The following is a 12,980-nucleotide window of genomic DNA, read 5'->3' as shown; positions in this document are numbered from 1 at the left end:
CGAAACGGCATAAGTCTTTAAGGACTCGAAGAAACCTCGCGAACAGCGACCGGTCTCTCGCACTATCACAACAGTCAATTTTAGCTTTCTCTACTGAGGTGTTAACCCAGCTCAACTGAGGCACAATCGCAGTAGTTCTCCCAGTGCTACCTTAGCCAACAATGCGGAACGTAAGGTACCAAAACATGGGAGCCGGGCAAACCCAACTATTGACCAAAGACATGATTCGGAGCCGATGCATATAGTGCTATAAGTTCGGGGTGCCGCACTCGTGAGAGTGTTCGGTCTTCTCACACCATGTTATGGGGTGTTGTAAGCCCCTGGTGTATTGTCCGCACCAAAGTGTACGGTTGCAGAATGTCATGACTGAACATATTTGTATATAAAAAATAGATAAGTACAATAATAGGTAAGAGCTATATATTGTTTATTAAAAAAGGGCTGCTGTGAAAGCAGAACAATACAAGAAGTGCGGTAAGCAAGAGATGGGAGTATTTGACATGTTCCCCTCCAGGGGCAAGCTGCGGGATTGTAAGTAAAACAGGTATTAAACTCGTTATAGAGACCACCTGGACTTTTGACGTGGCTTGCTCTCTCCCTGGCTATTGCATCGTGGGTTCGGCGAGTGCATTGCCGGACAGGCCTTCCGAATAGTTGAGTCCTGAAAGTGTGTAAAAAGGAAAACGGCGAAATAGGGAGCCCCTTAGTGCGGTTGAGCCGCATTCTGGGCGTGCCGTTGTTGTGCCCCTCCCCTTATGCCCATGGTATCTCTAAGGCGTAATTATGTATGCGTGGTACCAGTATCGCCATTTGGCGAGGGCTGGGGTTGGGGCCGCACTGCTATGCTTGCTCGGAACGTGCCAGCCGGATTTGTTGTAGGTTACTTCGGGCTCGCTTGACGTTGTCCGGATGTTTGACGCCTGGATTGGAGAACTGCCTTGAGAGGCTACTCTGTACTTCCGCCGCCAGGGCCGCCGTGTGCTCCTCCGTTCGGAGAGAGCATTCGGTGTTTCTGTTTACCGTGATGACTCCGCGAGGTCCTGGCATCTTGAGCTTGAGATATGCGTAGTGCAGCACCGCATTGAATTTTGCAAATGTGGTTCGTCCAAGCAGGGCGTGATAGCCGCTGCGGAATGGGACTATGTCAAAGATTAACTCCTCGCTCCGGAAGTTATCCGAGGATCCGAAGACCACTTCGAGTGTAACCGAGCCTGTACAGCTGGCCTCTACACCTGGTATGACACCTTTGAAGGTTGTCTTTGTGGGTTTAATCCTTGAAGGATCGATGCCCATTTTTCGCACTGTGTCCTGGTAAAGCAGGTTCAGGCTACTGTCGCCGTCCATTAGGACTCTGGTAAGGTGAAATCCGTCGATAATTGGGTCTAGGACCAGTGCGGTGAATCTGCCGTGACGGATGCTGGTGGGATGGTCCCTTCGATCGAAGGTGATCGGGTAGGAGGACCATGGGTTGAACTTTGGGGTGACTGGCTCCAACGCATAGACGTCCTTGAGAGCACGCTTCCGCTCCCTTTTGGGGATGTGGGTTGCGTATATCATGTTCACCGTCCGAACTTGCGGGGGAAATCCCTTATGTCCTTTGTTGTTCGGGGGCCGGGGCCCCTCCTCGTCATCGCTATGTAGCCCCTTGTCTCTGGTTTTGGCACTTAGCTTGCCTGCCTGCTTGAACACCCAACAATCCCTGTTGGTGTGATTGGCTGGCTGTTCGGGGGTGCCGTGTATCTGGCACGAGCGATCGAGTATCCGGTCTAAGCTGGATGGGCCCTGAGGGTTTCTTTTGAATGGCTTCTTCCGCTGACCCGGTTTAGAGCCTCTGAATCCGGCATTGACTGCCGTATCTTCAGTATTGTCACTGTTAATGCGGCGCTTATGCTTGTTGCGACGTGACCTGCCGTTGTTGTCCTTGGTATTCAAATTGCCGGGGCTCTTGGTTATGTTATTGCTACGAGCTAGCCAGTTGTCTTCTCCCGCACAAAAGCGGGTCATGAGTGTCATGAGGGCTGCCATAGATTTCGGCTTTTCCTGTCCTAGGTGTCGGGCAAGCCATTCGTCTCGGATGTTGTGCCTGAAGGCTGCAAGGGCCTCGGCGTCCGGACAATCGACTATTTGGTTTTTCTTGGTTAGGAACCGTGTCCAGAATTGTCTGGCCGATTCCTCTGGCTACTGGATTATGTGGCTTAGGTCATCAGCGTCTGGTGGTCGCACATACGTGCCCTGGAAGTTGTCCAGGAATGCGGATTCCAGGTCCTCCCAACAACTAATTGACTCCGCTGGCAGGCTGTTAAGCCAATGTCGAGCTGGTCCTTTAAGCTTGAGCGGGAGGTATTTGATGGCGTGTAGATCATCACCACGGGCCATGTGGATATGAAGGAGATAATCCTCGATCCATACCGCAGGATCTGTTGTGCCATCGTATGATTCGATGTTTACGGGTTTGAAGCCCTCGGGGATTTGATGATCCATTACTTCGTCTGTGAAGCATAGTGGGTGTGCGGCGCCCCTGTACTGGGCTATATCACGACGCAGCTCGGACAAGCTTGGTCTGTTGTATTCGGCCGGGCCATACTTATTATGTCCGGCGTGACGGCTAGCGTCACGTGAAGCGGGGCGCCCATGCGATCCGTAGATCGATCTTGTTTGCCTTGCCTTATTCTCCAAGATGTCTCGCAGGTCTGTTGCGTCTCCCCGTACTCTGGTATGTTTTGAGCGGTGCCGGGGTGCGACTTGGGTCGAGGGCCTGAAGGCCTCTCTATCGTGGCCACGGGGTGGCCGATCGGGCGCATCGTACGCTGGTGATGTAGGTTTAGTTGCTTCCTCCTCAAGTTGGGGTAGCAGCCTGCGCTTTAGGTAGCTCTTGGATGGGTGTTCTAGTTTATACTCTTCAGCCGCCAGGACTTCGGTCCATCTGTCGGCTAGCAAGTCTTGGTCAGCTCTAAGCTACTGTTGTTTCTTCTTGAGGCTGCTTGCCGTGGCTACGAGCCTGCGTTTGAAACGCTCTTGTTCGACGGGATCCTCTGGCACGACGAATTCGTCGTCGTCGAGGCTTGCCTCGTCTTCGGAGGGAGGCATATAATTGTCGTCCTCATCCTCTTTGTCAGCCACTCTCTCATGAGGGCTGGCTCCTTCGTCCTCCTGCACTGAATCCTGCTGGAGGGGGTTGTCTTCGGCATTGTCCATCGTGTTGTTATCTCCGGTGCCGGAATCGCCGTTTTTGCTTTGGCGGGACTTAGAGCGGCGCCGTTGACGTCGACGCTTGGGTTGCTTCTTGGAGGGATCACCCTCCGTTTTCTCCTCGCCATCCCCCGCTTTAGGGGTGTCCACCATGTATATGTCATATGACGAGGTGGCTTTCCAGTTCCCTATAGGTGCTGGTTCTTGATCATCTCCTTCATCGGCGTCCATGCCGTCGATGTCTTCGGAGTCAAAGTCGAGCATGTCGGTTAAATCGTCGACAGTGGCTACGAAGTGGGTGGTGGGTGGGCTTCAAATTTCTTCGTCGTCTGCATCCCAACCGTGTTGGCCGTAGTTCGGCCAGGGCTCTCCTGACAAAGAGAGATTTTAATGAATTCAGGATATCGCCAAAAGGCGAGTGCTGAAAGATGTCCGCGGCGGTGAACTCCATGACCGGAGCCCAATCGGGCTTAATTGGAAGAGGTGCGGGATTTACGGAGTCCGGATCGGAGTCCGGCACCTTGGAGTCACGGGCCTTGCGAAGGACTAGGCTGGTATTCGGCTCTATCGCCGTAGAGGTTGCAGCTTCCGGGGCGGCGTCCAACCGTCCGTCCCCGACTGGCGCAGTGGGCTCCGAGCTAATGGTCGGAGCGGACACCTAAGCGACGCTCTGGGTGTTGTCCGACGGCAGAGCTAAATCATGCCCATCGTGACAGTGCGGCGCGCCCGGTCGTGGCTCGAATCCGTCGAAGATCAAGTCCCCGTGGATGTCGGCCGTGTAGTTTAAGCTTCCAAACCTGACCTGATGGCCAGGGGCGTAGCTTTCGATCTGCTCCACATGGCTGAACGAGTTGGCCCGCAGTGCGAAGCCGCCGAATACGAAGATCTGTCCGGGGAGAAAATCTCATCCCGGACCGCATCGCGATTGACGAGCGAAGAAGCCATCGGGCCTAAAGGCAACGACATAGAGGAACCCTCAATGAAAGCACCAATATCGGTGTCAAAACCGGCGGATCTCGGGTAGGGGGTCCCGAACTGTGCCTCTAGGCGGATGGTAACAGGAGACAAGGGACACGATGTTTTTACCCAGGTTCGGGCCCTCTCGATGGAGGTAAAACCCTACTCCTGCTTGATTAATATTGATGATATGGGTAGTACAAGAGTAGATCTACCACGAGATCGGAGTGGCTAAACCCTAGAAGCTAGCCTATGGTATGATTGTTGTTCGTCCTATGGACTAAAACTCTCCGGTTTATATAGACACCGGAGAGGGCTAGGGTTACACAGAGTCGGTTACAATGGGAGGAGATCTTCATATCGTATCGCCAAGCTTGCCTTCCACGCCAAGGAAAGTCCCATCCGGACACGGGACGGAGTCTTCGATCGTGTATCTTCATAGTCCGGGAGTCCAGCCAAAGGTCTTAGTCCGGCCATCCGGACACCCCCTAATCCATGACTCCCTCAGGCACGTTCGTCCTAAATCTTCGGGCGAACAGTATTTCATTGCGACTATAAATACCCCCTCACACCTTCCTCACTTCCTTTACTCCGCTCGACCGCTCTCTCTCTCTCTCGAGCTTCTCAAACCCTAGCGCCGCCGCTACTCCATCGTCGCCGGCGAGGAAGAGCTTCACTGCCTTGACCTCATCACCGTCGTACTCGCGCCGGCCGTGGAAATCTTCACTCCGCCGCCGCCGTAGTTGTCTTCCTCCGCCGAGTTAGAGCGTGGAAGATCAGAACTGACAAGCTTCAAATCTACACTTCTCAGTTCGTCGTGTTCTTCATCAAGGGTAATTAAAAGTTACTTTTACTGCCCTCTTTGATTCAAATTTTCTCTACAAAATCTTCAAAGGTGTTTTATTCTTAAAATCCTCACACACAAAACACCTCACTAGTCATCTGTTCTTGATTCGTTTCTCTAAGCATCACTTTTCTTCAAGATTCCTCAATTGTGTGGATCCTCAATCTATACAACTCTGGAACCTAAGACAAAGAACGCTTAGTGAAATTCTTCAAGGCTCATCTGGTAAAATTCCTCAAACTTGTTCTTTTTGAAAACCTTCTGAGAACGCATATGACCTCTCCAAATTCCTCGCAACTATACTCTGTTCACATGTACTCATGTCCGCTGCTGAATAACTAGGTTCTCATCAAATTAACTCATTTGCAGCGTTCCTCGAAGAAAACTTGCATACTTCTTTAGAGAATTCCATTGTTCAAATTCCTCAACTGAAGAATATGGCAGACGGTAAGAAGCCACAGAAAGGAGGAAAGAGGCCTGACATCATGACTGCGTTTGAAATACATGAGGACATCTATGCTGACTATTGCACGCCTGATGAGGCTAAGTTCGGAAAGGAAAACAAAAATCAGCGCAAGGTGCGTATACAGAGGATTGAAAGGAGATGGGCAAGAGAATGGAGGGAGTACAGATATGTTACTCCAAAGTATATGAAGAAATTCGCACTCAATCCTCCATGCCCAAGAGCTCCATTGGCACCTGGCCAAGAAGCTGACCCCACCAGCATCAAGCATGGTGAGGATTTCCCTGAAGAATGGGCCAAACGCCAAGTCAAGTTGGCAAGACAAGCCAAAGAAGCAGTGAGGAAATTCAATGAAGACTCTGCTACTGCTGCTGCCACTGAGGCCTCTGTCAAGCCTAGAAAATCAATGCAAAGAACCCGCTCACAAGCCAAGTGCTTCACCAGCAATGCCCTCGCGGCCAGAATCTTCAAAGCCCTCACGGCCAGTTCCTCATGTTGCTCCTGCTCCTCCAAAGTCCTCAGCTCCTCCCCCAAAGTCCTCAGTTGCTCCGACAAAGTCCTCAACACCTGTACATCTGGCCACGTGCCAAAGGATTGCAGGCATCTCTATTGCCTCTGGTGTCTCAGCGAGTTCCTCAGCTGCACCAAACTCTTCATCAGGCCCCACTCTGCTGAAGACAAAGGCAACAGCTGGTCGAGGTCCTCGGCCAAGTCTGAAGAAGAAATAGGTTGCCTTCCAAGTGCCATCTCACGATGAAGTTGATGATGATGAACTTGCAGAAATCATCAGAGACAGACAAGAAAGGGCTGCTAGAGCCAAAGGCACAAATGTGCCACTGCTTTTGGATCCAAGGGCGATCCTCGATTACATTGATCTCTGGCACAAGGACCCAAACACTCCTATGCCTGATTTTCATTTGACTCCTGGCCAAAGTCACATGCTGACCCATTTCATCACTGAAGAGAAATGGAAATTTGAGAAGGCTAGGCAGATCAAGAAGGCTCAGTTCAGGAAAGAGAAGTTCCTGAGGAAAAACATTGTCAAAATGACACCTGATGAACTCCTCAAGATCCAGTCTGAAATCAAAGTCCTCAGCGATGATTTCAATGCTTATTATGCTGATTGGCAAGGAGTCAAAGTCAGGTTTGTTAAACTGACAGAGAAGCTCACCAATGTTGCAGCCCCATCGCAACAAGAAATTCCTCAAGCTGAAACTTCTGCTCAGCAAACTGAAGAACATGCCAGCACCGCTGATGACTTTCAGGCTGCTGATGAAAATGCTAGTTTCAGGGCTGATGACTCCATTCCAGCCGCTGAAGACATTGCCAGGGCATCCACTAGTGGTGCGCCTGAAGAAAATGAAGAAGTCAGGGCAACTGCAACAGTTGCGCCTGAGGAATTTCAAACAGATTCCTTAGCTCCTCCTGCACCTACACCAACTCCTATCCTTCCATCTACATCAGATGTGAGGAAGACCAAGGCTGCAGAGCGAGCTGCAGTGAAGAAAAGGAAAGCATCAGCTGCTTCAGATTCTTCAGCTCCGAAGAAAATGAAGCCTATGACCAGCTCATTTGAAAATCCAATTGATGTTGTTCCGATTTCCACCATGCCATCAAAGGACATTGTTCCTTTTGGTGAAGAATATGTGATCCCTAGCGGATCTGATGAAGAAAATCATTTTGCTGCTTCGTCAGAGCAGATTGATGAAGAAATTGAAGTGGATGCGGTCCCTTCAACGCCTATTGCTTCCTCGCCAATGCCTGAGTTCGCAGCTGAAGAGGCTGGCGTTGAAGAAATTGAAGATGAAGACGTGGATATTGGATGCACTATGCCTGTGATGAATGATGACTTTTGGGAAAGTCAGCATCCCAATTCTCCACTTTTCACCCCAATACAACAAATACCTCAGTCCCCTGCACCAACCGTTCAAATGGGCTCTGAAGAAACTCATCCCACCTCATCTGTGCATGAAGAAATTCCAGCCACTAGTGCTGAAGAACCTGTTGCTGCTGATCTTTTGAACACACAGACTACAAATGAAGAGGAACCAGAAATTTCTCAGCCTGAAGAACCTGAGATTGCTATTCCTGAGGTTGTGATGCAACTCACTGACACTCCTCTGCCCAAGCCAAAGGATCCATTCTCAAAGAAGCAAAACTTCAAGGCTGAAGATTTCTTCAGCGAGCATGTGTTCTTCACAGATTACAACCCCTACGATTCTTCTCGCATAAGGAAGATGCGTTTCTGGACTGCTAGTCAAGCCAGTTTTTATTACTCTGTGCTATTCAACAAAGACAAAGTCTTCGATCATGAACACATTCCTCACGTGGACATGGAATCTCTGCCGGGCTTCGAGTCAGTCCTCAGTGTTCTTCATGATGCTGGATTGCTGAATTTCTGCACTGACATCTGTTATTGGAATGAAGAACTCATTCTTCAATTCTATGTGACGCTGCACATCATAGGAAATTCTGAAGATGTGAATTCATGGGTGCTGGACTGGATGTCTGAAAATACTCACTACAAGGCACCAGCAACTGAATTGCTTCGTGCCCTCCCACTCAGTCCTTTCCTTGAAGGTGCTCGTTGCATCTACAACGAACCTGAGCTTACAAATCATTACATGCAAGTGTTGATGAAGCCTTTGAAGCCAAGGCAGGCCCCTCGAACCAAATTCCTCGTCAAGGAATTACTGTATGTGCCTCGGACTGTCTATCGCATTCTGACGAAGACAATGAGTCCTACCAAAGGCCACGACTCAAATGATGAAGAAGTCATTGGCATCATGAAGAATATGCCTTTCAATATCATTCATAGCGTTCCCGTCAACTTCCATGATTTCTTCATGAGGACTCTGGTGAATATTGCCATGTCACCATTTGAGCTGAAGCCTTATGCACCATGGATTATGAGGTTCATCAGGACAAGGTCTTCACTCAATTACAAGGCTGATACTCTAAACCATCGCAGCTACTTGCCTCCAATTGAAGTCCTCAAACGGACATTTTCCTCAACTGGTGACAAAGGCAAGGCAACTGTTGTGATAGATGAAGGCATTCGTCCATTGGATGGTCAATTTCGCAAGGCTGCATCCTACTCCACCAATGATGACTCTACCACACATGACTCTGCCGCCAACACCTCTGCCAAGCAAATTCCTCAAGCCACAGCACCCAGCGTGATGACTGATCGTGAGTTACTCCTCAGTCTTCATCAGAAATTTGATCACAATCATAAATGGGCCAAGCGTCAGTTTGGTTCAATTCTTCACAACATGACCTCAACACACAACGCAGTGAAGAAAAACCACTACTACCTCCATGAAACCTTCAACCGTACCTGGGCTGTTCTACCTCATGTCTACAGCGCAGAAGATCTGAAGAGAATGGGTCTCAAGGAAGAATTTGACTGGTCTGCACCTCCACCGAAGAAATTCAAGAAGGTCAAGGTTCCTTCCTTGGTGGCCAGCTCCTATTGTTCATCGTGCGACACTGATGAAAATGAAGACTTGGTCGACACTGCGGCAGGCCCTACTATGACAACCGACCCCGACAACGTTGACGCTCCTCCATCAACTTGATATTCTTCAGGGGCATTAGTCCTCAGTTTCGATCCTTTTGGTCATTCGATGACAAAGGGGGAGAAATTTGAGTTAGTCTTCAAGCGGGTCTATTATATGGGTGTTTTTTTGCTAAGTTACAACTCTCGCTCTTCTGAAACTTTTATTGGATCGAGTTGTAATCTTAAACCCGATGGTGCTCTGATACTTTTGATGCACTGTGCTCTGATACTCTTGATGCATTATTCTGCATGCTTGTTCCTCATTAATATTATTGCACGCATGCTAAATTTCATCAGGCACCATATTTCATCATGCATTTCAAATTCTTCATATTATATGTCAAATGCATGTATGAATTACAAGATATAGGGGGAGATCTCCATGATTCAACTCTTCAAGTGTGCATTGCTTCAAAAGCAAATTCCTCACTATGCACATCTTCAGGGGGAGTTCTTCTATATCTTGCAATCAAATTCCTCAATATCAGTACTTACATTTCATATGTTTATCCCCGTTGAAAACTTAATCTATATTGTCATCAATCACCAAAAAGGGGGAGATTGTAAGTGCATCTAGTGCCCCTCAGTGATTTTGGTGTATTGAAGACTTATAGGTTAAGGGACTAATGTGTTTATGAGTGTACACAGGTCTATAAGTCTATGAGGAGTTTGATAATTACAGAGAAAGTCGACCCCTAAAAATGAATATCTTCGATTGAAGATTTTGGTATTTCTGAAGACTTTCATGAAGACTTTGAAAGTGAAGAAATTGGTGTGTCCATGAAGACTTGATATTCATGTGAGGAATATGAAGCTTGAAGACTTTCGTTTTCATAGTTTTGTTTTTCTCTTTCTTGAGTCATAGGAAACACCGTACTGTTAAAGGGGGTCGAGGAAATACTAAGGAAAAATTTCCATGTGATGCTCAACTCAAAATCCTACACCTACCAATCCCTTCGAGTGAAGAGATTGGAAATCTCATACAGTTCAGTCAATTTCTTCAGTGACAGAGACGAAGTTCTTCTGGTCGCTGAGGAATTTGTTCTGACTGAGGAGTTAGGAATTCGCCAGTGCGGATTGCCTACACAGTGAGGAACATGATAGCCATGAGGAATTTGAGAGTCAAATTTCCGACCGTTGTTGTGCTGCGCGCCAGCTGTCCCAAAATATCTTATCCACCTAACGGTCATATCATTGAAGGACATTTATGTCTTATCATGTCCGGCTGCTCCCTAGGCTATAAATAGCCGCCCCCTACAACCACTAGTTGGTTGGCTGCTCCGAGAGAAACTGACACTTGTCATTTGAGAGCATCCCATCCTCCGAGGACTTTGAGCGAAAATCATCGAGTGAGGAGAAACACAAACCCAAACACCTACAAACCCAAAGTGATTGAGCATCACTGAAGAGATTGATCCTGCGTGGATCCAACGCTTGTTACCTTTGAAGACTGTGCTTCTTCCAGACGGTTAGACGTCATGGTCTAGAGCATCCAAGAGGAATTGTGGATCGCCGAGTGACCGAGTCTGTGAAGGTTTGGAAGTCGCCTGAAGACTTACCACAAGTGATTGGACGAGGTCTGTGTGACCTTAGTTCAAGGAGAATACGGTGAGGACTTGGTGTCCTGAGCTGCGTGCTCAGCGACTGGGTGTCCGGGACTGTGTGTCCTCGAGTTTAAATACTCAGCCGCTCCAACCAGACGTACAACTGAGACAACAGTTGGAACTGGTCTACCAAATCATTGTCTTCACCAATCTTACTGGTTCTATTTCCTCAACTCTTTCATTTCCTCATTACTGTGTTGAGTGATTGTTCATATCTGTGTTTGAAGACTTTGACTGAAGACTTTCTCAATTTTCTCAGTTCAATTTCTTCAGTCTGTTTGTCTTCATCTTGTGTTATCCTGTGTTTACGCTTTCGGTACTCTGTGCGTGTCTTCATTTCATCATGATGACCATGCATGTATTCTGTTATGCTTACTTCTGAGTACTTATTCCGCTGCAAGTAGTTCTTCGCTTAGGAATTTCCTCACCGGCAAATTCCTCAGTGAAGAATTCATAAAAATCGCCTATTAAGCCCCCCTCTAGTCGATATAATGCACTTTCAATAATGTTGTTTCCTCATTTTCAAATGTAAAACATTCCTCTCTCTTTCACTCTCAAGTAATCTTTTTTCATTCATTACTATCTTAGCAACTTGCCGAACATTAATATCCTCCAACAACTTAATCTTCATAGCCAGATCCTTATGAATCCCACTCTTCTCAGTCCTCATAGAAACACTCATTTCTTGTCTGCCCAGATTACCATCACCCAATGTATCAATTTTTACACCCAACTCCATGTCTAGCTTTATATTGTGGCAAAGATAGGCTCCCTAAATTAATGGTCTCTGTGTTAGCCTCATCTTCCTCGTTCCTTTTAGCATTTCTAAGGGTATCCACATCAGTCACCTACCACTGAATTTTTAATCTCACTGTTGCCTCTTTTTCCACTACCAGAGTACCATACTTGTTCCACTACCTGAGCAACCTAAAACGCACTCTAAAAACAAGCATCTCTTTTGTATAAATTCAGTTGAGTTGGGAACTTTATGAATATCCCTCACCCCATGCACTGGACCAATAGTAGTCCCCAGCTCACAAGCTCCAAAGAAATGTCTTAAGCAATCTAGTACCTTCCAATCTTAATCAACATAGTGTATCCAGCAAATTGAATTCACTGAGGTTAGTTAACTCTACCAGCTTAGCCATGTTGGGAAATCTCATAGTATAAGCTTTCATGCCTTTTTGTTTGACTCTCCACTACCAAATCCAGTTAAACATCTTGTCGAAGCCCTATAAGAATTGAGGCTCATTAATCTCTCCAGAAGTGATTTCAACCAAAGCCAAATGATTTGCATGCTCAATGTTGTTGTTTTCTTTTGTATTCTGTATCAGAAGGCATCCCAAACCATTAGTAGCAAAGCCTACGTACTTTAAAAAAAAACTATTTTTCCAAAGCCTACATACTTGGCAACTAGTTTGATCTGTTTAACCAACTACAATCTTCACTCAGGTGTGACTGTTTTCCACAAAAAGAACACTTGACATATTTTCTGCAATCTTTATGAACATGTGTAGCTTCTTTACACTCAGAGCAAAACAATCTCTGTCCACCAGCACCTCCTTCACCCTCGGTTTTCTCATCTTCCTCGATCCATCCACTTGACTAAGAATTGGGGCCCACTCATAAATACATACTGAGAATTTCCACTATTACCAGTGCCACCATCATGAGACTCTTCTCTCACACCTTGATTAGTCATCATTAATTCCAGCCATAATGTAAGGCACACAGTTTGGCATAGCCCCCAGTCCCATGAGATGTTGGTGCTGTGAAGAGATCCCTTGACTAGATCCTTCTCCCCCGGCATGAGTAATTTGGGGAAACCACAGTTATTTCATTCCCATATTAGGGATCTGCATAGGTAAATTCCCATTTGCTAACATCCACTAGGTAGGGTTATGTATATGACCTTGTTGGGAATCCCCACTCTGGATTCTATTCAGATTAGCCAGAAGTGGGCCTTGTGCAGTGTTCGTGGCAGCCTGGGTTTTCTATCCTTGAATCTCTCCACTCCCCCCATCATTCAAAACCTTCCCAACCGCCTTCCCATCAAGATCTCTAGCATTTCCCAACATGTTCTTCCTAAAATTGTTTCCATCATAGCTTCCACTACCTCCACCACCAGACCGCTTGTGCTGATTGGTAGCTAAAATTGTCTCTTCCTCATTCCTGCCATCTGGCTCTCACCTGAGCTCCAACCATATCCTATTCCCCCTCCTCTCTCTCTCTCTCAAACCCATAGCTCAAGGGAACAAGGTTCCTCTTCCCAATCAAGGGGGGAAGTCTCGTCTAAATAATCAAAGGAAGGTGAATGCGTATTCCCAAACACCACCACCAAAAGACTACCCATAACAGGGT

Source organism: Triticum aestivum, chromosome 4B (genome assembly GCF_018294505.1).
Source record: "Triticum aestivum cultivar Chinese Spring chromosome 4B, IWGSC CS RefSeq v2.1, whole genome shotgun sequence".
In the NCBI taxonomy this organism is placed as follows: domain Eukaryota; kingdom Viridiplantae; phylum Streptophyta; class Magnoliopsida; order Poales; family Poaceae; genus Triticum; species Triticum aestivum.
This window is presented reverse-complemented; position numbering follows the sequence as displayed.